A 19,430-nucleotide genomic window follows, 5' to 3' on the forward strand; every position below is an offset into this window, starting at 1 on the left:
GACTGAACCTGAGTATTCTCCTCGACAACATTGTCTTTCTCCAGTGTAAACACTGACGAAAAATATCCATTTAACGCTTCCCCTATCTCCTCTGATTCCACACACAACTTTCCACTACTATCCTTGATTGGCCCTAATCTTACTCTAGTCATTCTTTTGTTCTTGATATACCTATAGAAAGCCTTAGGGTTTTCTTTGATCCTATCCGCCAACGACTTTTCGTGTCCTCTCCTCGCTCTTCTTAACTCTCCCTTTAGGTCCTTCCTGGCTAACTTGTAACTCTCAAGTGCCCTAACTGAGCCTTCATGTCTCATCCTAACATAAGCCTTCTTCTTCCTCTTGACAAGTGCTTCAACTTCCTTAGTAAACCACGGTTCCCTTGCTCGACAACTTCCTCCCTGCCTGACAGGTACATACTTATCAAGGACATGCAGTAGCTGTTCCTTGAAAAAGCTCCACATTTTGATTGTACCCATCCCCTGCAGTTTCCTTCCCCATCCTATACATCCTAAATCTTGCCGAATAGCATCATAATTGCCTTTCTCCCAGGTATAATTCTTGCCTTGCGGTATATACCTATCCCTGCCCATTGCTAAAGTAAACATAACCGAGTTGTGATCACTATCACCAAAGTGCTCACCTACATCTAAATCTAACACCTGGCCGAGTTCATTACCCAGTACCAAATCCAATGTGGCCTCGCCCCTTGTTGGCCTGTCTACATACTGTGTCACAAAACCCTCCTTGCACACACTGTACAAAAACTGACCCATCTATAGTACTCGAACTATAGTATTTCCAGTCAATATTTGGAAAGTTAAAGTCCCCCATAACAACTACCCTGTTACTCTCGCTCCTGTCGAGAATCATCTTTGCAATCCTTTCCTCTACAAGCGCCGGAATGTGGCGACTAGGGGCTTTTCACAGTAACTTCATTGAAGCCTACTCGTGACAATAAGTGATTTTCATTTTCATGAAGGTCACTGTCAGCCAGCAGAAGGTGTATCCTTCTGCTTGTTCCTTCAGCTGTCTCTCCCCAGGAAGGTGAGTCTCACTGAGGATGGTGATGTCAATTTGGATGCTATTTATATGGACTTCTAAAGGTATTTGATGCACGGTGGCATAGTGGTTAGCACTGCTGTCTCACAGCTCCAGGGGCCCGGTTTTAATTCCGATCTTGGGTGACTGTCTGTGTGGAGTTTTCACTTTCTCCCCGTGTCTGTGTGGTTTCCTCTGAGTGCTCTCGTTTCCTCCCACAGTCCAAAGATGTGCAGGTTGGGTGAATTGGACATGCCCTTTAGTTTTCAAAAGGTTAGGTTGGGTTACGGGGATAGGGTAGAGGCGTGGGCTTAAGTAGGTACTATTTCCATGGGCCTGTGCAAACTCGATGGGTCGAATGGCCTCCTTCTGCACTGTAAGTTTTATGATAAGAGACTATTAACTGTAATTAAACTATTGGAATTGAAAGCGTATTAATGACCAGTTTACCAAATTGGTTGAGCAGAAAGAAACTGAGGCTGGTACTCTAATTGGCAGGGTATCTGCAAAGGTCTGTTTTGTGGCCTCAATTGTATTTATCAATGACTTAGATGATGGGACAGAAATCTACATATGCAAACTTGTTGATGATATAGATTGGTGGTATTATAATCAGTGCCAATGTAAGATTAAAATTATAATGAGATAGGGGCGGCATGGTGGCGTAGAGGTTAGCACTGCTGCCTCACGGCACTGAGGACCCAGATTCGATCCTGGCCCCAGATCACTGACGTGTGAAATTTGCATATTCTCCCCATGTCTGTGTGGGTCGCATAACTCAAAGATGTGCAGTCTAATTGGATTGGCCACGCTTAATTTCCCCTTAATTGGAAAAATAAAATAATTGAGTACTCTAAATTTAAAAAAAATTCATAATGAGATATCGACAAAACAATATCAAATGGATTTAAATGCAGGTTAATGTGGATCATCGACTTTGGACCTATAGAGGATAGAGAAGGCACTTTCTAAATGGTGCAAAGCTAGAGATAATGGGTAATCAAAGGGCTTAGGTTTCCAGGTAGAGGGATCCTTAAAATATCATGAAAAGGTACTGAAAATGATCACAAAGACAAACAGAATCTGGCCTCCATATCCAGAGGAGTAAAATACAAGGGGGGAGAAGTCATGCTTCAGTTATACGAAGCCTTGGTTAGAATACACCTGCAGTACTGTGAGCAATCCTGACACTGCAATTTAGGAAGATGTATTGACCCTGGAGGGAGCGCAGTGTAGATTATGAGGAGAGATCAAACAAACTAGTATTTCCTGGAATTTAGGATAAAAGGACATTGATTGAGATTCTCAAGATAATAAGAAAAACATATCAGGTACAGATTGGGGAATCCATATAGAGCCAGTCCATCAGACAAGAGCAGAATTAGGCTATTCGGCCCATCGAGTCTGCTTCGCCATTCAATCATGGCTGATATTTTCTCATCCCCATTCTCCAGCCTTCACCCGATAACCCCTGATCCCCTTCTCATTAAAGAACCTATCTATCTCTGTCTTAAAGACACTCAGTCTCCACAGTCTTCTGCGGCAATGAGTTCCATACATTCACCACCCTTGGCTGAAGAAATTCCTCCTCATCTCTGTTTTAAAGGATCGTCCCTTTAGTCTGAGATTGTGTCCACTGCTTCTAGTTTTTCCTCCAAGTGGAAGCATCCATTCCACATCCACTCTATCCAGGCCTCGCAGTATCCTGTAAGTTTCAATAAGATCCCACCCTCATCCTTCTAAACTCCAACGAGTATAGAACCAGAGTCCTGAACCGTTCCTCATACGACAAGCTCTTCATTCCAGGGATCATTCTTGTGAACCTCCTCTGGACCATTTCCAAGGCCAGCACATCCCCTTCCTTAGATATGGGGCCCAAAACTGCTTACAATACTCCAAATGGGGTCTGACCAGAGCCTTATATAGCCTCAGAGGTACATCCCCGGTCTTGTAGTCAAGCCCTCTTGACATGAATGCCAACATTGTATTTGCCTTCCTAACTACTGACTGAACCTGCACGTTAACCTTAAGAGAATCTTGAATAGGGCAGCACGGTGGCCTAGTGGTTAGTACAACCGCTTCACGGCGCTGAGGTCCCAGGTTCGATCCCGGCTCTGGGTCACTGTCTGTGTGGAGTTTACACATTCTCCCCGTGTCTGCGTGGGTTTCGCCCCCACAACCCAAAAATGTGCAGAGTAGGTGGATTGGCCACGCTAAATTGCCCCTTAATTGGAAAAAATAATTGGGTAATCTAAATTTATAAAAAAAAAGAGAATCTTGAACAAGGACTCCCAAGTCCCTTTGTGTGTCTGATTTCCTAAGCATCTCCCCATTTGGAAAATAGTCTACGCCTCCATTTCTTCTCCAAAGTGCATAACCTCACACTTTTCCACATTTTATTCCATCTGCCACTTCTTTTCCCATTCTCCTAGCCTGTCCAAGTTCTTCTGCAGCCCGCCTGCTTCCTCAATACTACCTGTCCCTCTACAAATCTTTGTACCATCTGCAAACTTAGCAACAGTGCCTTTAGTTCCTTCTTCCAGGTCATTAATGTATATTGTGAAAAGTTGTGGTCCCAGCACTGATCCCTGAGGTATACCACTAGTCACCGGCTGCCATCCTGAAAAAGACCCCTTTATCCCCATTCTGCCTTCTGCCAGTCAGCCAATCCTCTATCCATGCCAGGATCTTACCCTTAACACCATGGGCTCTTAACTTATTTAATAATCTCCTATATGTGGCACTTTGTCAAAGGCCTTCTGGAAATCTAAATAAATCACATCCACTGGTTCTCCTTTGTCTAAACTCCTTGTTAGTCCCTCAAAGAACGCCAACAGATTTGTCTGACATGACCTCCCCTTGATGAAGCCATGCTGACTCAGTCCTATTTTATCAAGTGCTTCCAAGTACTCAGCGATCTCATCTTTGATAATGAACTCTAAAATCTTACCAATGACCGAAGTCAGGCTAACCGGCCTATAATTTCCCGTCTTCTGCCTCCCTCCCTTCTTAAACAGCGGTGACATTAGCCACTTTCCAGTCCTCTGGGACTCTTCCTGCCTCCAGTGATTCCTGAAAGATCATCACCAATGCCGCCACCATTTCCTCAGCGATCTCTTTTAGAATCCTGGGGTGAAATCCATCCGGTCCAGGTGATTTATCCACCTTCACACCTATCAGTTTTCCCAGAACCTTCTCCTTAGTGATGGTCACTGCACTCACCTCTGTCCCCTGGTTCTCCTGGAGCTCTGGCATCTCATTAGTGTCTTCCACCGTAAACATAGAACATAGAACAGTACAGTACAGAACAGGCCCTTCGGCACTCGATGTTGTGCCGAGCAATGATCACCCCACTCAAACCCACATATCCACCCTATACCCGTAACCCAACAACCCCCCCTTTAACCTTACTTTTTAGGACACTACGGGCAATTTAGCATGGCCAATCCACCTAACCCGCACATCTTTGTAAAGACTGATGTAAAGTAACTGTTCAGTTCCTCTGCCATTTCTTTGTTTCCTATTATTACTTCACCAGTCACATTTTACAATGTTTATTTTTGCCTCTCTTACCTTTTATATATTGAAAAACACTCTTCCTATCTTCCTTTATATTACTACCTTATTTCATCTTATCCCCCCTTATTGCTTCTTTAGTTATCCTCTGCTTGCTTTTAAAGGCTTCTCAATCCTTTGGCTTCCAACAAATCCTAGCCACTTTGTATGCTTTTTCTTTTGCTTTTATACTATCCTTGACTTCCCTCGCAGTCATGGATGCCTTGTCTTCCCCTTAGCATGTTTTCTCCTTCTTGGGATGAATTTCTGTTGTGCCTCCCGAATAACCCCCAAAAGCGTCTGCCATTGTTGTTCCACTGTCTTCCCTGCTCAGCTCCTTTTCCAATCAACTCAAGGCAGAACGAAAAAGGTGACAAGTGTGAGAAGGGAGGTGGTCAATGCCTGTTCTTTCGATCCTTGTATATTTAGCTCCCAGTTCCTCCCTCATGTCTTTGTAGTTACCCTTATTTAATTGTAATACCATTGCATCTGATTCTCCCTTTCAAACTGCAGGGTAAATTCTATCATATTGTGGTTACTGCTCCCTAAGAATTCCTTAAGTTCCCTAATCAAATGTGCCTCATTACACACCACCAAATCCAGTAGTGCCCGTTCCCTAGTAGGCTGTCACAAGCTGCTCCAAAAATCCATCTCTTAGAAATTCCACAAATTCCTTTCCTTGGGATACACTACCAATCTGATTTTCCCAGTCGACCTGGATATTGAAGTTCCCCATGATTATTGTAATATTGCCTTTTTACATGCCGTTTCTATCTCCCCAATTTATTTCTGCTCCACATCCTGACTACTGCTATGGGGCCTGTGGGGTCATTTAAAAATGCAACCGCACCCTCTTTGCCATCTACCTGTTCTTTTGATCCTTGTATATTTAGATCCCACCCCTGACCCCCTTGCAGCCGCGTCTCTGTGATGCCCACAACATCGTACCGGCCAACTTCAATGTGCGCAACAAGCTCGTTTACCTTGATCTGTATACTGCATGCATTTAAGTACAACACCCTGAATCCTGCATTGACCACCTCCCTTCTCACACTTGTCACCTATTTTGTTCTGCCTGAGGGTGATGTTGTTCTCTTATTTTTGTTCTCTACTGCCCCTTCAGTTATTACACCTTCTAAGCTCACATTCTAGTTCCCACTCCCCTGCCATACTAGTTTAAATCCTCCCGAGTGACTCCAGCAAACTTTCCAGCCAGGATATCGGTGCCCCTCTAGTTTAGATGCAACCCGTCCTTGCACAGGTCCCACCTGTCCCGGAAGTGATCCCAATGGTCCAGGTATCTGAAGCCCTCCTGCCTACACCAGTTCAGCCACGTGTTTAGCTGCACTATCCTCGTATTTCTAGCCTCACTGACATGTGGCACAGTGAGTAATCCTGAGATTACAACCCTATAGGGCCTGGTTTTTAGCTTACTGCCTCCCTGAACTCCTTCTGGAGGATCTTGTCGCTCTTCCTGCCTATGTCATTAGTACCTATGTGTACTACAACCTTTGGCTGTTCACCCTCCCCCTTCAGGACGTCCTGTGTTCGTTCAGAGACATCCTTGATCCTGGCACCGGGAGGCAACATACCATCCTGGAATCTCTTTCATTTCCACAGAAGTGCCTATCTTGTCCCTTACTATAGAGTCCCCTATAACAATTGCTCTCCTGCACTTTGCCCTCCCCAGCTAAGCAACAGAAGCCTTTGTGGTGTCACTGTTCTGGCTGCTGTTGTTTTCACCTGATAGGCGATCCCCCTCAACAGTCTTTAAAACGGTATACGTACCGTTAGAGAGGGAGACAGCCACAGAGGATTCCTGCACTGACTGCCTGCCCTTTCTAGCGGTCACCCATCTGAGTGCCTGTACCTCGGGTGTGACCACGTCTCTATGACTCCTATCTATGACAAAGAACAAAGAACAAAAGGACAAAGAAAAGTACAGCACAGGAACAGGCCCTTCGACCCTCCAAGCCTGTGCCAACCATGCTGCCTGTCGAAACTAAAATCTTCTACATTTCCTGGGTCCGTATCCCTCTATTCCCATCCTATTCATGTATTTGTCAAGATGCCCCTTAAATGTCACTATCATCCCTGCTTTCACCATCTTCTCCGGCAGCGAGTTCCAGGCACCCACTACCCTCTGTGTAAAAAAACTTGCCTCGTACTTCTCATCTAAACCTTGCTCCTCGCACCTGAAACCTATGCCCCCTAGTAATTGACCCCTCTACCCTGGGAAAAAGCCTCTGACTATCCACTCTGTCTATGCCCCTCAGTATTTTGTAGACCTCTAACAGGTCGCCCCACAACGTCCGTCGTTCCAGTGACAACAAACCGAGTTTATTCAACTGTTCCTCATAGCTAATGCCCTCCATACCAGACAACATCCTGGTAAATCTCTTCTGCACCCTCTCTAAAGCCTCCACATCCTTCTGATAGTGTGGCGACCAGAATTGAACACTATACTCCAAATATGGCCGAACTAAGATTCTATACAGCTGCAATATGACTTGCCAATTCTTATACTCAATGCCCCAGCCAATGAAGGCAATGCCTTCTTGACTGCCTTCTCCACCTGTGTTGCCCCTTTCAGTGACCTGTGGACCTGTACCTCTAGATCTCTCTGACTTTCAATACTCTTGAGGGTTCTATCATTCACTGTATATACCCTCCCTGCATTAGAGCTTCCAAAATGCATTACCTCACATTTGTCCGGATTAAACTCCACGTGCCATCTCTCTACCCAAGTCTCCAAACGATCTAAATGCTGCTGTATCCTCTGATAGTCCTCATCACCATCTGCAATTCCACCAACCTTTGTGTCGTCTGCAAATTTACTAATCAGACCAGTTACATTTTCCTCCAAATCATTTACATATACTACGAACAGCAAAGGTCCCTGCGGAACGCCACTAGTCACAGCCCTCCAATTAGAAAAGCACCCTTCCATTGCTACTCTCTGCCTTCTATGACCTAGCCAGTTCTGTATCCATCTTGCCATCTCACCCCTGATCCCGTGTGACTTTACCTTTTATACCAGTCTACCATGAGGGACCTTGTCAAAGGCCTTCCTGAAGTCCATATATAAAACATCCACTGCTCTACCTGCATCAATGATCTTTGTGACCTCTTCGAAAAACTCTATCAAGTTAGTGAGACACGACCTTCCCTTCACAAAACCATGCTGCCTCTCGTTCATAGGTCCATTTCCTTCCAAATGGAAGTAGATCCTGTCTCGAAGAATTCTCTCCAGTAATTTTCCTACCACTGATGTAAGGCTCACCAGCCTGTAGTTCCTTGGATTATCCTTGCGACCCTTCTTAAACAAAGGAACAACATTGGCTATTCTCCAGTCCTCCGGGACATCACCTGAAGACAGTGAGGATCCAAAGATTTCCGTCAAGGCCTCAGCAATTTCATTTCTATGTACTACGAACAGCAAAGGTCCCTTTCTAGCCTCCTTCAGTATTCTGGGGTAGATCCCATCAGGCCCTGGGGACTTTTCCATTTTAATATTTTTCAAGATGGTTTTGCACAGGGTTAAATTGCTGGCTTTGAAAGCAGATCAAGGCAGGCCAGCATCACCGTTCAAATCCCGCACCAGCCTCCCCGAACAGGCGCCGGAATGTGGTGACTAGGGACTTTTCACAGTAACTTCATTTGAAGCCTACTTGTAACAATAAGCGATTTTCATTTTCATTTCATTTTTCACCTCGTCTTTTTGGATCTCAATGTGACCCAGGCTATCTACACACCCTTCTCCAGACTCAACATCCACAAATTCCTTCTCTTTGGTGAATACTGATGCAAGGTATTCATTTAGTACTTCGCCCATTTCTTCTGGCTCCACACATAGATTCCCTTGCCTATCTTTCAGTGGGCCAACCCTTTCCCTGGCTACCCTCTTGCTTTTTATGTACGTGTAGAAAGCCTTGGGATTTTCCTTAACCCTATTTGCCAATGACTTTTCGTGACCCCTTTTAGCCCTCCTGACTCCTTGCTTAAGTTCCTCCCTACGTTCCTTATATTCCACACAGGCTTCGTTTGTTCCCAGCCTTCCCACCACCTGCATGCTCCTGTGCAGCCAACTGCTGCTCCTCTGAGGAGCTGCCATTGGTTACACTTGCTGCAGAGGTAGTCAACCGGAACGCTGTAAGCATCACAGATCTGCCACATCTCACAGTTAGAGCACTGCACCCCGCTGAGTGACATTTAAGCACAAGTTAATTCATTTAAAATAAATATTTAAATTATTGTTAGATTAGCATGATCAATCCACCTAACCTGCACATCTTTGGACTGTGGGAGGAAACCGGAGCACCTGGAGGAAACCCATGCAGAAATGGGGAGAATGTGCAAACTCCAAGCAGTCACCCAAGGCTGAAATTGAACCCGGGTCCCTGGCACAGTGAGGCAGCAGTGCTAACCACTGTGCCACCGTGCTGCCCATAACCCCACTGTGCAACCCCACATTTTGATTGAATAAAGTTTGAACTTAAAGTTTGCAATCATAACCTTGCTTCCTTAATTTGAGGTTCTTGATTTATCTTATTTGGAGGATTAACATTTGAATAAATGATACTTTGCTTGCATGTGTATTGCCTTCACATCACTGAATTAAAATAAGATAGCTAATATTGGACTTTTCAAAATTATTAGAGGGAGAACTCTGCTCTGCATCACCAATTAAAAATCAACATTTGCTTCTGACAAATATGACCCCGATCCCTTGCCGGACAAGACCTGTGCTGTAAAGGCATCCATAACTCTGGTCGACAACAATAACCAAATGCTTCAAAAGCTTGTGGCCCTTTATCCCTTTCCCCTCTTTTTTATCACTTGTGTTTGGTACCAGTTCCTCCTGTAGTCTTCCTACATTTCAAAACTATCCTATTGGTTGTGAAACATTTTGGGTCATTCTGAGGACATGAAAGTTGCTACATGAATGTGAGTCTTTCTTCTTTCCTATCTGTAGCCTAAAAAAGGCTATCTGACAACCTGACTATGTCACAGCCAGCACCACAAAATACTGCCTTCCTTTCTGTACTGCAAGTAATAATGATAATGAGACACTATTGTAACTGTCAACAGAATACAGTTGAAAATTAAATAATAGTTAGACAATGCTTCAACTGACAAAATGGTACAGATTATAATTAGATGTTCGGTTGCCAACATAACATAGCTGATAATCAGGTAATAATTACAAGCCATTTGTAGACAACATATTGAAGATGAGGGGTATGTCTGAAGGACTATTAATAATGACAAGGAAGTAGGTTATCAGGTTAGCAGTAGCTATGGAAAATACTATGCTTTTGTCCATTCGTGTTGTACTAGAGTATTGTTGTGCTCCATTGAAGGAATTTGAACTTCTGAAGGGGAATGGAGTGTAATGACTGACTGAGTGATTCCTGGCAGTTGTTGGGAGGATGGGGCACATCTGTATGGCCCTGTATTACCTGGCCTCAAACAGGCTGGTGGAAAGGGTGGTACAAACATTCAAACGTGGACTGAAAAAGCAGTCTTCATGATCGATAGACACAAGGCTGGCCAAGTTCTTGTTCTGCTATAGGACTATTCCGCATGCTGCAACCGGGCTGGCGCTGGCTGAATTGCTGGTGGGCTGGAGGCTTCGGACCCATCTCAGTATGGTTTTCCCTGCTATAGGTGGGAAAGTGCGCTTCAGCCAACAGCTGCAAGGAAGTTGCGCTGTTCAACGAAAACCGCCTAGACTCTTTGTACCAGGTGACGCAGTCTATGTTAGAAACTTTGCTGACAGGGCCCAGTGGATCTTCAGGTCAATTATTCACCAGACAGAGCTGTACCTCATCAAATGCAGGTGCAAGGTCACATCATGCAAAAGCGCCTTGATCACATTCAGTCCAGATGACTAGTTCTTTGTAAAATTCCTCAGGAGAGGAAAGTTATTGTCAAACCTTACCTGATGTCCAAAGAGGCTAGAGCAGTGGTTCTCAACCGGGGTCCACATGGACCCTGGGGGTCCATGTAACATTACTGGGGGTCCACACAAAAAAAATACCGAATTGGGGGTCCACGGTGATATTTTAGTGGTCCATAGAGCAATTCTACTTCAGAACAATTGTTATTACTGAGAATCAAGTAGAAGAAAAAAATGTTTGTTTTCATGATGAATATTCACCTTTCTCTCTCTCTCTCTTTAACACAGTAATCACTAGAAACTGTATATTTGATATGAATTGGTTATTTTTAGAGTAATTTAATTCAATTTAGTCAGTAAAAAGTTTTTTTCATAACTTTTCATACTAGAATAAGTTTGGCAACGTACGAAAATACCGCTAATCCGTTTCCAACCCTCACGGTAAGGTAGATGGACTTTACGATTAGTTTACCATGCATATAAGAAGCTTTTTTCCCTGTGGAATGGCTATGGGGGTCCACAAAAAAAATTAAGAGAAAAAGGGGTCCATGGGTTAAAAAAGGTTGAGAACTCCTGGGCTAGAGCATTGCCGCAAGGGGGTTTAGATACCAACATGAGAGGTCGTAGATACAGATTCAGACATGGAAACTCAGGAATCAGAGGTCTCCAACGGGGAGCAAACACTGCAGCAACCTCGTTTAGTGGATCCACCATAACGTTCCAATTGGAAGCGACGATCGCCATCCAGATATACATCGGCAGATCCAGCAGTGCGAGTGGAAGAAGCACAAATGTGAAGAGAATCCAGCACCATCCTACTCCACAGTCATCAGAGGAATCTTCAGACATTGTGGGAGAGGGATGTTATAACCCGCACGGGACCTATGGGGTTGGAGCAATCAGTCTCAGGGCTGTAATTGCATTATCTCCACACAATGAAGAAGGGCCACATCCCATTTTGGAACCTCATTGCCCACCCTAGTCCTGGTCATCAGTGAAGTGGAAAGCTATCAGGGCATCCCAAGCTCTCCTCCCTATTCGGGCCCTCGCCATTGTTTTTTTTAAGATATTTTATTTAAAAGGCCCTCGCCATTGCCTGATAGACTTCTTCTTCCTCCTCCAGGGGTTCCCATCTGGCATCATCCTCGATGTCCTCCTCATAAGAGATGTGCTGCTCGTCCTTCTCCTCCTCTGCCAGCTGCTCGCCCCATTGCAGTGCCAGGTTGTGGAGGGCACAGCACATCACAACAATGTGCAAAACCTTCTGGGGGTTTTACTGGAGGGCTCCACCTGACCGGTCCACGCACCTGAAATGTATACCTTCAGCAGGCTGATTGCCTGTTGTACCAAAGCACGAATAGCAGCATGAGCTTCATTATAATCTTTCAGTATGGTCTGCCTAAACAGAGTTGGTGTACTTGGTGACCACTTTGTGCCCTCGGAGATGGCATGCTTGACCAGTTCCCCTGGTAGTATGAGGCAAAAGATGCTCTTGATCTCCTGGGCTGAAATGGTATGCCACTTGTTGTACTGAGTGAGGCCCTGGAGGCGATGCACTCGAAAATCTCAAAATGGAGCTTATGACGATCATGGCCTTGAATGAGATCTGGGTGGAAGGGTGGACCTGGGTCAGCACCCATGTAGGTGAAAGTACCTCTGTTTGCAGATTTGCCTTCGCTTCTTGGGCGATTTCTTGGTGATTTTAGTCAGTGACTGAGTGACTGCTGGGACGCTTTATGGGATGCCCCACTTTAGCCACAGCCACCAGCTCAAACATTCTGCTACACTTCAACATGTTCTGTGCATTCTGTGGCCTCCACACAGGTCAGCAGCCATATTTTCTTGTCCCCGAGGAGCTAACCCTGGAGCTGATGACCTCCCTCAAATATCTTGGGCATCTGGATAACTGGGGCTCTTTCTGGGGAAGGTGGGACCTCTATAGACAGGATGGTCTACATCTGAACCTGAGGGGCACCAATATCCTGGGGGGGAGATTTGTTAGTGCTCTTTGGGGGGGTTTAAACTAATGCAGCAGGGGCATGGGAACCTGGATTGTAGTTTTGGGGTACGGGAGATTGAGAGTATAGAGGTCAGGAGCACAGATTTGACTTCGCAGGAGGGTGCCAGTGTTCAGGTAGGTGGTTTGAAGTGTGTCTACTTCAATGCCAGGAGTATACGTAATAAGGTAGGGGAACTGGCAGCATGGTTTGGTACCTGGGACTTCGATGTTGTGGCCATTTCAGAGACATGGATAGAGCAGGGACAGGAATGGTTGTTGCAGGTTCCGGGGTTTAGGTGTTTTAGTAAGCACAGAGAAGGGGGCAAAAGAGGGGGAGGTGTGGTGCTGCTAGTCAAGGACAGTATTACGGTGGCGGAAAGGATGCTAGATGGGGACTCTTCTTCCGACGTAGTATGGGCTGAGGTTAGAAACAGGAAAGGAGAGGTCACCCTGTTGGGAGTTTTCTATAGGCCGCCTAATAGTTCTAGGGATGTAGAGGAAAGAATGGCGAAGATGATTCTGGAAAAGAGCGAAAGTAACAGGGTAGTTGTTGTGGGAGACTTTAACTTTCCAAATATTGACTGGAAAAGATATAGTTCGAGTACGTTAAATAGGTCGTTCTTTGTACAATGTGTGCAGGAGGGTTTCCTGACACAATATGTTGACAGGCCAACAAGAGGCGAGGCCACATTGGATTTGGTTTTGGGTAATGAACCAGGCCAGGTGTTAGATCTGGAGGTAGGTGAGCACTTTGGAAACAGTGACCACAATTCGGTGACCTTTACGTTAGTGATGGAAAGGGATAAGTATACCCCGCAGGGCAAGAGTTATAGCTGGGGGAAGGGCAATTATGATGCCATTAGACATGACTTAGGATGTGTAGGTTGGAGAAGAAGGCTGCAAGGGTTGGGCACACTGGATATGTGGAGCTTGTTCAAGGAACAGCTATTGCATGTACTTGATAAGTACGTACCAGTCAGGCAGGGAGGAAGGGGTCGAGCGAGGGAACCGTGGTTTACCAAAGAAGTGGAATCTCTTGTTAAGAGGAAGAAGGAGGACTATGGGAAGATGAGGCGTGAAGTTTCAGTTGGGGCGCTTGATAGTTACAAGGAAGCGAGGAAGGATCTAAAGAGAGAGCTAAGACGAGCAAGGAGGGGACATGAGAAGTCTTTGGCAGGTAGGATCAAGGAAAACCCAAAAGCTTTCTATAGGTATGTCAGGAATAAAAGAACGACTAGGGTAAGAGTAGGCCCAGTCAAGGACAGTGGTGGGAAGTTGTGTGTGGAGGCTGAGGAGATAAGCGAGATACTAAATGAATACTTTTCACTCAGGAAAAAGATAATGTTGTGGAGGAGAATGCTGAGACCCAGGCTATTAGAATAGATGGCATTGAGGTGCGTAGGGAAGAAGTGTTGGCAATTCTGGACAAGGTGAAAATAGATAAGTCCCCGGGGCCTGATGGGATTTATCCTAGGATTCTCTGGGAAGCCAGGGAAGAGATTGCTGAGCCTTTGGCTTTGATTTTTATGTTATCATTGGCTACAGGAATAGTGCCAGAGGACTGGAGGATAGCAAATGTGGTCCCTTTGTTCAAGAAGGGGAGTAGAGATAACCCCGGTAACTATAGGCCGGTGAGCCTCACGTCTGTTGTGGGTAAAGTCTTGGAGAGGATTATAAGAGATACGATTTATAATCATCTAGATAGGAATAATATGATTAGGGATAGTCAGCATGGTTTTGTGAAGGGTAGGTCATGCCTCACAAACCTTATCGAGTTCTTTGAGAAGGTGACTGAACAGGTAGATGAGGGTAGAGCAGTTGATGTGGTGTATATGGATTTCAGTAAAGCGTTTGATAAGGTTCCCCACGGTCGTCTATTGCAGAACATACGGTGGCTGGGGATTGAGGGTGATTTAGAGATGTGGATCAGAAATTGGCTAGTTGAAAGAAGACAGAGAGTGGTGGTTGATGGCAAATGTTCAGAATGGAGTTCAGTTACGAGTGGCGTACCACAAGGATCTGTTCTGGGGCCGTTGCTGTTTGTCATTTTTATAAATGACCTAGAGGAGGGCACAGAAGATTGGGTGAGTAAATTTGCAGACGACACTAAAGTCGGTGGAGTTGTAGACAGTGTGGAAGGATGTTGCAGGTTACAGAGGGACACAGATAAGCTGCAGAGCTGGGCTGAGAGGTGGCAAATGGAGTTTAATGTAGAGAAGTGTGAGGTGATTCACTTTGGAAAGAATAACAGGAACGCGGAATATTTGGCTAATGGTAAAATTCTTAGCAGTGTGGATGAGCAGAGGGATCTCGGTGTCCATGTACATAGATCCCTGAAAGTTGCCACCCAGGTTGATAGGCTTGTGAAGAAGGCCCATGGTGTGTTGGCCTTTATTGGTAGAGGGATTGAGTTCCGGAGCCATGAGGTAATGTTGCAGCTGTACAAAACTCTGGTACGGCCGCATTTGGAGTATTGCGTACAGTTCTGGTCGCCTCATTATAGGAAGGACGTGGAAGCTTTGGAACGGGTGCAGAGGAGATTTACCAGGAAGTTGCCTGGTATGGAGGGAAAATCTTATGAGGAAAGGCTGATGGACGTGAGGTTGTTTTCGTTAGAGAGAAGAAGGTTAAGAGGTGACTTAATAGAGGCATACAAAATGATCAGAGGGTTAGATAGGGTGGACAGTGAGAGCCTTCTCCCGCGGATGGAGGTGGCTAGCACGAGGGGACATAGCCTTAAATTGAGGGGTAATAGATTTCGGACAGAGGTCAGAGGTAGGTTTTTTACGCAAAGAGTGGTGAGGCCGTGGAATGCTCTACCTGCAACAGTAGTGAACTCGCCAACATTGAGGGCATTTAAAAGTTTATTGGATAAGCATATGGATGATAATGGCATAGTGTAGGTTAGATGGCCTTTAGTTTTTGACTTCCCATGTCGGTGCAACATCGTGGGCCGAAGGGCCTGTTCTGCGCTGTATCGTTCTATGTTCTATGTGAGAACGGCCAAGGATGTAGTTGTTGGAGACATTCTCCAGGAACCTAGCCCACACCAGCGGGATGCTTTCCATGGCCATAGATGAGCTGGACATTCAAGGAGTGGATTTATGAAAGGGACTCCTTGATGCCATGCAAAACAGAGAGTTTGTGGATGCAGTCAATGGCTCCCTGCACTTGTGGGAAGCCAGCTATCTGGGTGACCCCCATGGCTCTGGCCTGGTCAAAATTAATGTATGATGTGAAGGGCACATCCATGACCTTCCTGATGCACTTATTTGCGGAGGCCTGGGGGATGCCACAAAGGTCACCAGTGCAGCCTTGAAAGGAGCCACGGATAGAGATTTAGGGTGGCTGTGACCTTCAGGACTGACAGGCAATGGGTGGCCTCTGACGCCATATGCTGCTAACACTTGCAGAATCTGGCAAAGATGTGTGATCGTGACCTTGGAAACTGGTGACTCCTTCTGGTTCTCACTCATCCCCAAGAACATCAGCCATTGTCGGTCAACTCTGGCCCAATAATGTTGCCTCTGAGTGGCCACTCTCTGTGACCCTTTATGGTCCTCTCAGCGTATGCTGAAGGTAAGCCTTTGAATTCATGGAATTGGAAGCTCATTGTGCAATGGGTTAACTCATGGCAGGAGGATGAATCACAATTAAGCAACTGAGCATAAATAGCTTGTCGATCAAGGCTAAGGAGCATTAATAGACATTAATAGGCATGTGGGCATGGCAAGCCAGACTGAACGCCCCCAAAATGGCAGACCCATACTCGCGGAGCCCTGGGGACAACTGGATTGTGAACATGCCCCCCGGTGATATGCTTGTAAACAATATTGCAGATAGCTGGTGTTGCGACCTCCGACCAGCAGGTGGGGGTACAGATCCACTGTGCGGTATTGAGACTGTGGTCATGTGAACAGGCACTATGTGCGGGCACATCCGGTGATTGGGAGATGGTTATAAGACGTACATGAGGACAATCGTGCATAGGGGTAGTTCGAGGGGAGTATAAAGAAATTTGATGCACGATCAATTGTACAGACGAGAGTTGAATACAACTGAGGCTTTATTACACTAAGATGAGTGGCCTCCTACAGCAGTTGGCGAAATGGCTGCTGTACGAGGAGCACACATATTTATACTCCGCCTACTGGGCGGAGCCAGCAGGCAGGGGCTATCCCCGTACCTGTAGTACAGGGCCTTACCATACATACCCTAATATATACAGCAGTGGTTACTACCACATTCACCCCGTTAGAGTCCGGCGGGGGTGGAGAACTATGTACAGCACAAGTTTAATATACAGAGAAAAAATATTTGAATCCAGAACCAATTACAGGTTTAGCCAGTCCGGAGTCTTGATCTGACATTGGGAGCGACACAGTGGCGGTGGCGATTCTGGTGTCGGTTGGGTCCTTGATGACTCCGGGAGCCTTCCGAGATCCTCTTCATCTTTGGGCGTGGGCAGGACGGGTGGTCCTGGGGGGGCTGCTGCTGGGTGTGCCAGGTGAGGGGAGGGTGGCGCTGGGCTGGGGGCGTGTGTGTGTGTGGAACCTGCTGGTGCCAGGTCCCTGAAAGAGACAGTATCTTGGCGGCCGTCGGGGTACTGGGGGTTGGCATACTGGGGGTTGGCATGGAGTAACTGTACCCTTTCCACCAACGGGTCCGCCTTGTGGAGTCGTACTTGCTTAAGGAGGAGTACGGGTCCTGGAGCTGCGAGCCAAGTCGGGAGCGACACCCCGGAGGTGGACTTCCTGGGGAAGGCAAAGAGACGTTCATGGGGTGTGCCGTTAGTCGCAGTGCATACGAGCGACCGAATGAAGTGCAGTGCATTGGGGAGGACCTCCTGCCAGCGGGAGGCCGGGGGATTTCTGGACCGTAGGGCCAGCTGGACGGCACTCCAGACCGTCCCATTCTCCCTCTCCACCTGTCCGTTTCCCCGGGGATTATAGCTGGTCGTCCTGCTCGAGGCGATACCCTTGTGGTGCTGGAACTGACGCAGCTCATTGCTCATGAATGTGGATCCCCTGTCACTGAGGAAGTAGGCGGGGAAGCCGAACAGAGCGAAGATGGTGTTGAGGGCTTTGATGATGGTGGCAGACGTCATGTCGGGGCATGGGATGGCGAAGGGGAATCTGGAGTATTCATCAACCACACTGAGGAAATACATGTTCCGGTCGGTGGAGCCCTTTGAAGTCCACACTGAGGCGTTCAAAGGGGCGGGAAGCCTTCACCAGGCGCGCACGGTCCGGCTGGTAATAGTGCGGTTTGCATTCTGCACAGACCTGGCAGTCTCTGGTGATAGCCCTGACTTCCTCGACGGAGTAGGGCAGATTGTGGGCCTTAATGAAGTGGTACAACCGTGTGACTCCCGGGTGACAAAGGTTGTCGTGCAGAGTCCGGAGTCGGTCGACCTGTGCGCTGGCACATGTACCTCGGGACAAGGCATTGGGGGGCTCGTTGAGCATACCGAGGCGACACAAAATCTCGTAGTTTTAGGTGGAGAGCTCAATCCTCCACCTCAAGATTTTATCATTTTTGATCTTGCCCCGCTGTGTGTTGTTAAACATGAAGGCTACTGACCGTTGGTCAGTGAGGAGAGTGAATCTCCTGCCGGCCAGGTAATGCCTCCAATGTCGCACAGCTTCAACAATGGCCTGGGCCTCTTTTTCGATGGAGGAGTGCCGAAATTCGGAGGCATGAAGGGTTTGTGAAAAGAATGCCACGGGCCTGCCTGCCTGGTTGAGGGTGGCGGCTAGAGCGACGACTGATGTGTTGCTCTCCACTTGAAAGGGTAACGTCTCGTCGACTGCGTGCATCCCGGCCTTAGCGATGTCAGCCCTAATACGGTTGAAGGCCTGTTGAGCCTCAGCCATCAGGGGGAAAAGGGTGGACTGGATGAGTGGGCCTTGTCCGCATAATTTGGAACCCACTGAGCGTAGCAAGAAACGAACCCCAGGCAGCGTTTGAGGGCCTTGGGACAGTGGGGAAGGGGGAGTTCCATGAGGGGGCGCATGCGGTCGGGGTCGGGCCCCAGAACTTCATTCTGGACCACATAGCCGAGGATGGCTAAGCGGTTCGTACTGAATACGCACTTCTCCTTGTTAAAAGTGAGGTTTAGGAGAGTGACGGTGCGTAGAAATTTGGCAAGGTTGGCGTCGTGGTCCTGCTGGTCGTGGCCGCAGATGGTGACATTGTCTAGGTACGGGAAAGTGGCCCTCAGCCCATACTGGTCAACCATTCGGTCCATCTCCCTTTGGAAGACCGAGACCCCATTGGTGACACCGAAGGGAACCCTAAGAAAGTGGTAGAGGCGGCCATCTGCCTCGGAGGCAGTGTATGGGCGGTCCGCCTTACGGATGGGGAGCTGGTGGAAGGCGGATTTTAGGTTTACAGTTGAGAAGACCCGGTACTGTGCAATCTGACTGACCATATCAGGTATGCGTGGGAGGGGGTACGCGTCGAGCTGCGTGTACCGATTGATGGTCTGGCTGTAGTCCACGACCATTTTGTGTTTCTCCCCCGTTTTCATCACTACCACTTGAGCTCTCCAGGGGCTGTTGCTGGCCTCGATGATGCCTTCCCGAAGCAGCCGCTGGACCTCGGACCGGTGAAGGTCCTGTCCTGGGTGCTCTACCGTCTGCTCCTGGTGGCGACGGGTTTGCAATCCGGGGTTAGGTTTGCGAATAGAGAAGGTGGGTCGACCTTTAGGGTCACGAGGCAGCACACATTAAGGGGTGGTACGGGCCCACCGAATTTCAATGTTAGGCTCTGGAGGTTACACTGGAAGTCCAGGCCGAGTAGCAGGGCAGTGCAGAGGTTGGGGAGGACATAGAGGCGGAAGCCGCTGAACTCTACGCCCTGGATAGTGAGCGTGGCTATGCAGTACCCCCTGATCGCTACGGAGTGGACCCGGAGGCCAGGGAGATTCTCTGA

General features: G+C 47.3%; 1 protein-coding gene across 6 annotated transcripts in view; it reads right to left on the reverse strand.

Moving 5' to 3' along the window:
* LOC119969363 overlaps positions 1 to 19,430 on the reverse strand; it is a 52,259-nt gene that overhangs the window by 21,728 nt on the left and 11,101 nt on the right. Inside the window, exon 1 of one of the 6 annotated variants that reach the window (XM_038802908.1) lies at positions 6,382 to 6,408. The exons of the other annotated variants lie outside the window; for them this stretch is intronic. The gene's annotated coding sequence lies outside the window, so the exon portion shown is untranslated. Of the gene's footprint in view, positions 1 to 6,381; positions 6,409 to 19,430 lie in introns of those variants that run through there. 6 annotated transcript variants of the gene reach the window in all.

Source organism: Scyliorhinus canicula, chromosome 7 (genome assembly GCF_902713615.1).
Source record: "Scyliorhinus canicula chromosome 7, sScyCan1.1, whole genome shotgun sequence".
Taxonomy (NCBI): Eukaryota; Metazoa; Chordata; class Chondrichthyes; order Carcharhiniformes; family Scyliorhinidae; genus Scyliorhinus; species Scyliorhinus canicula.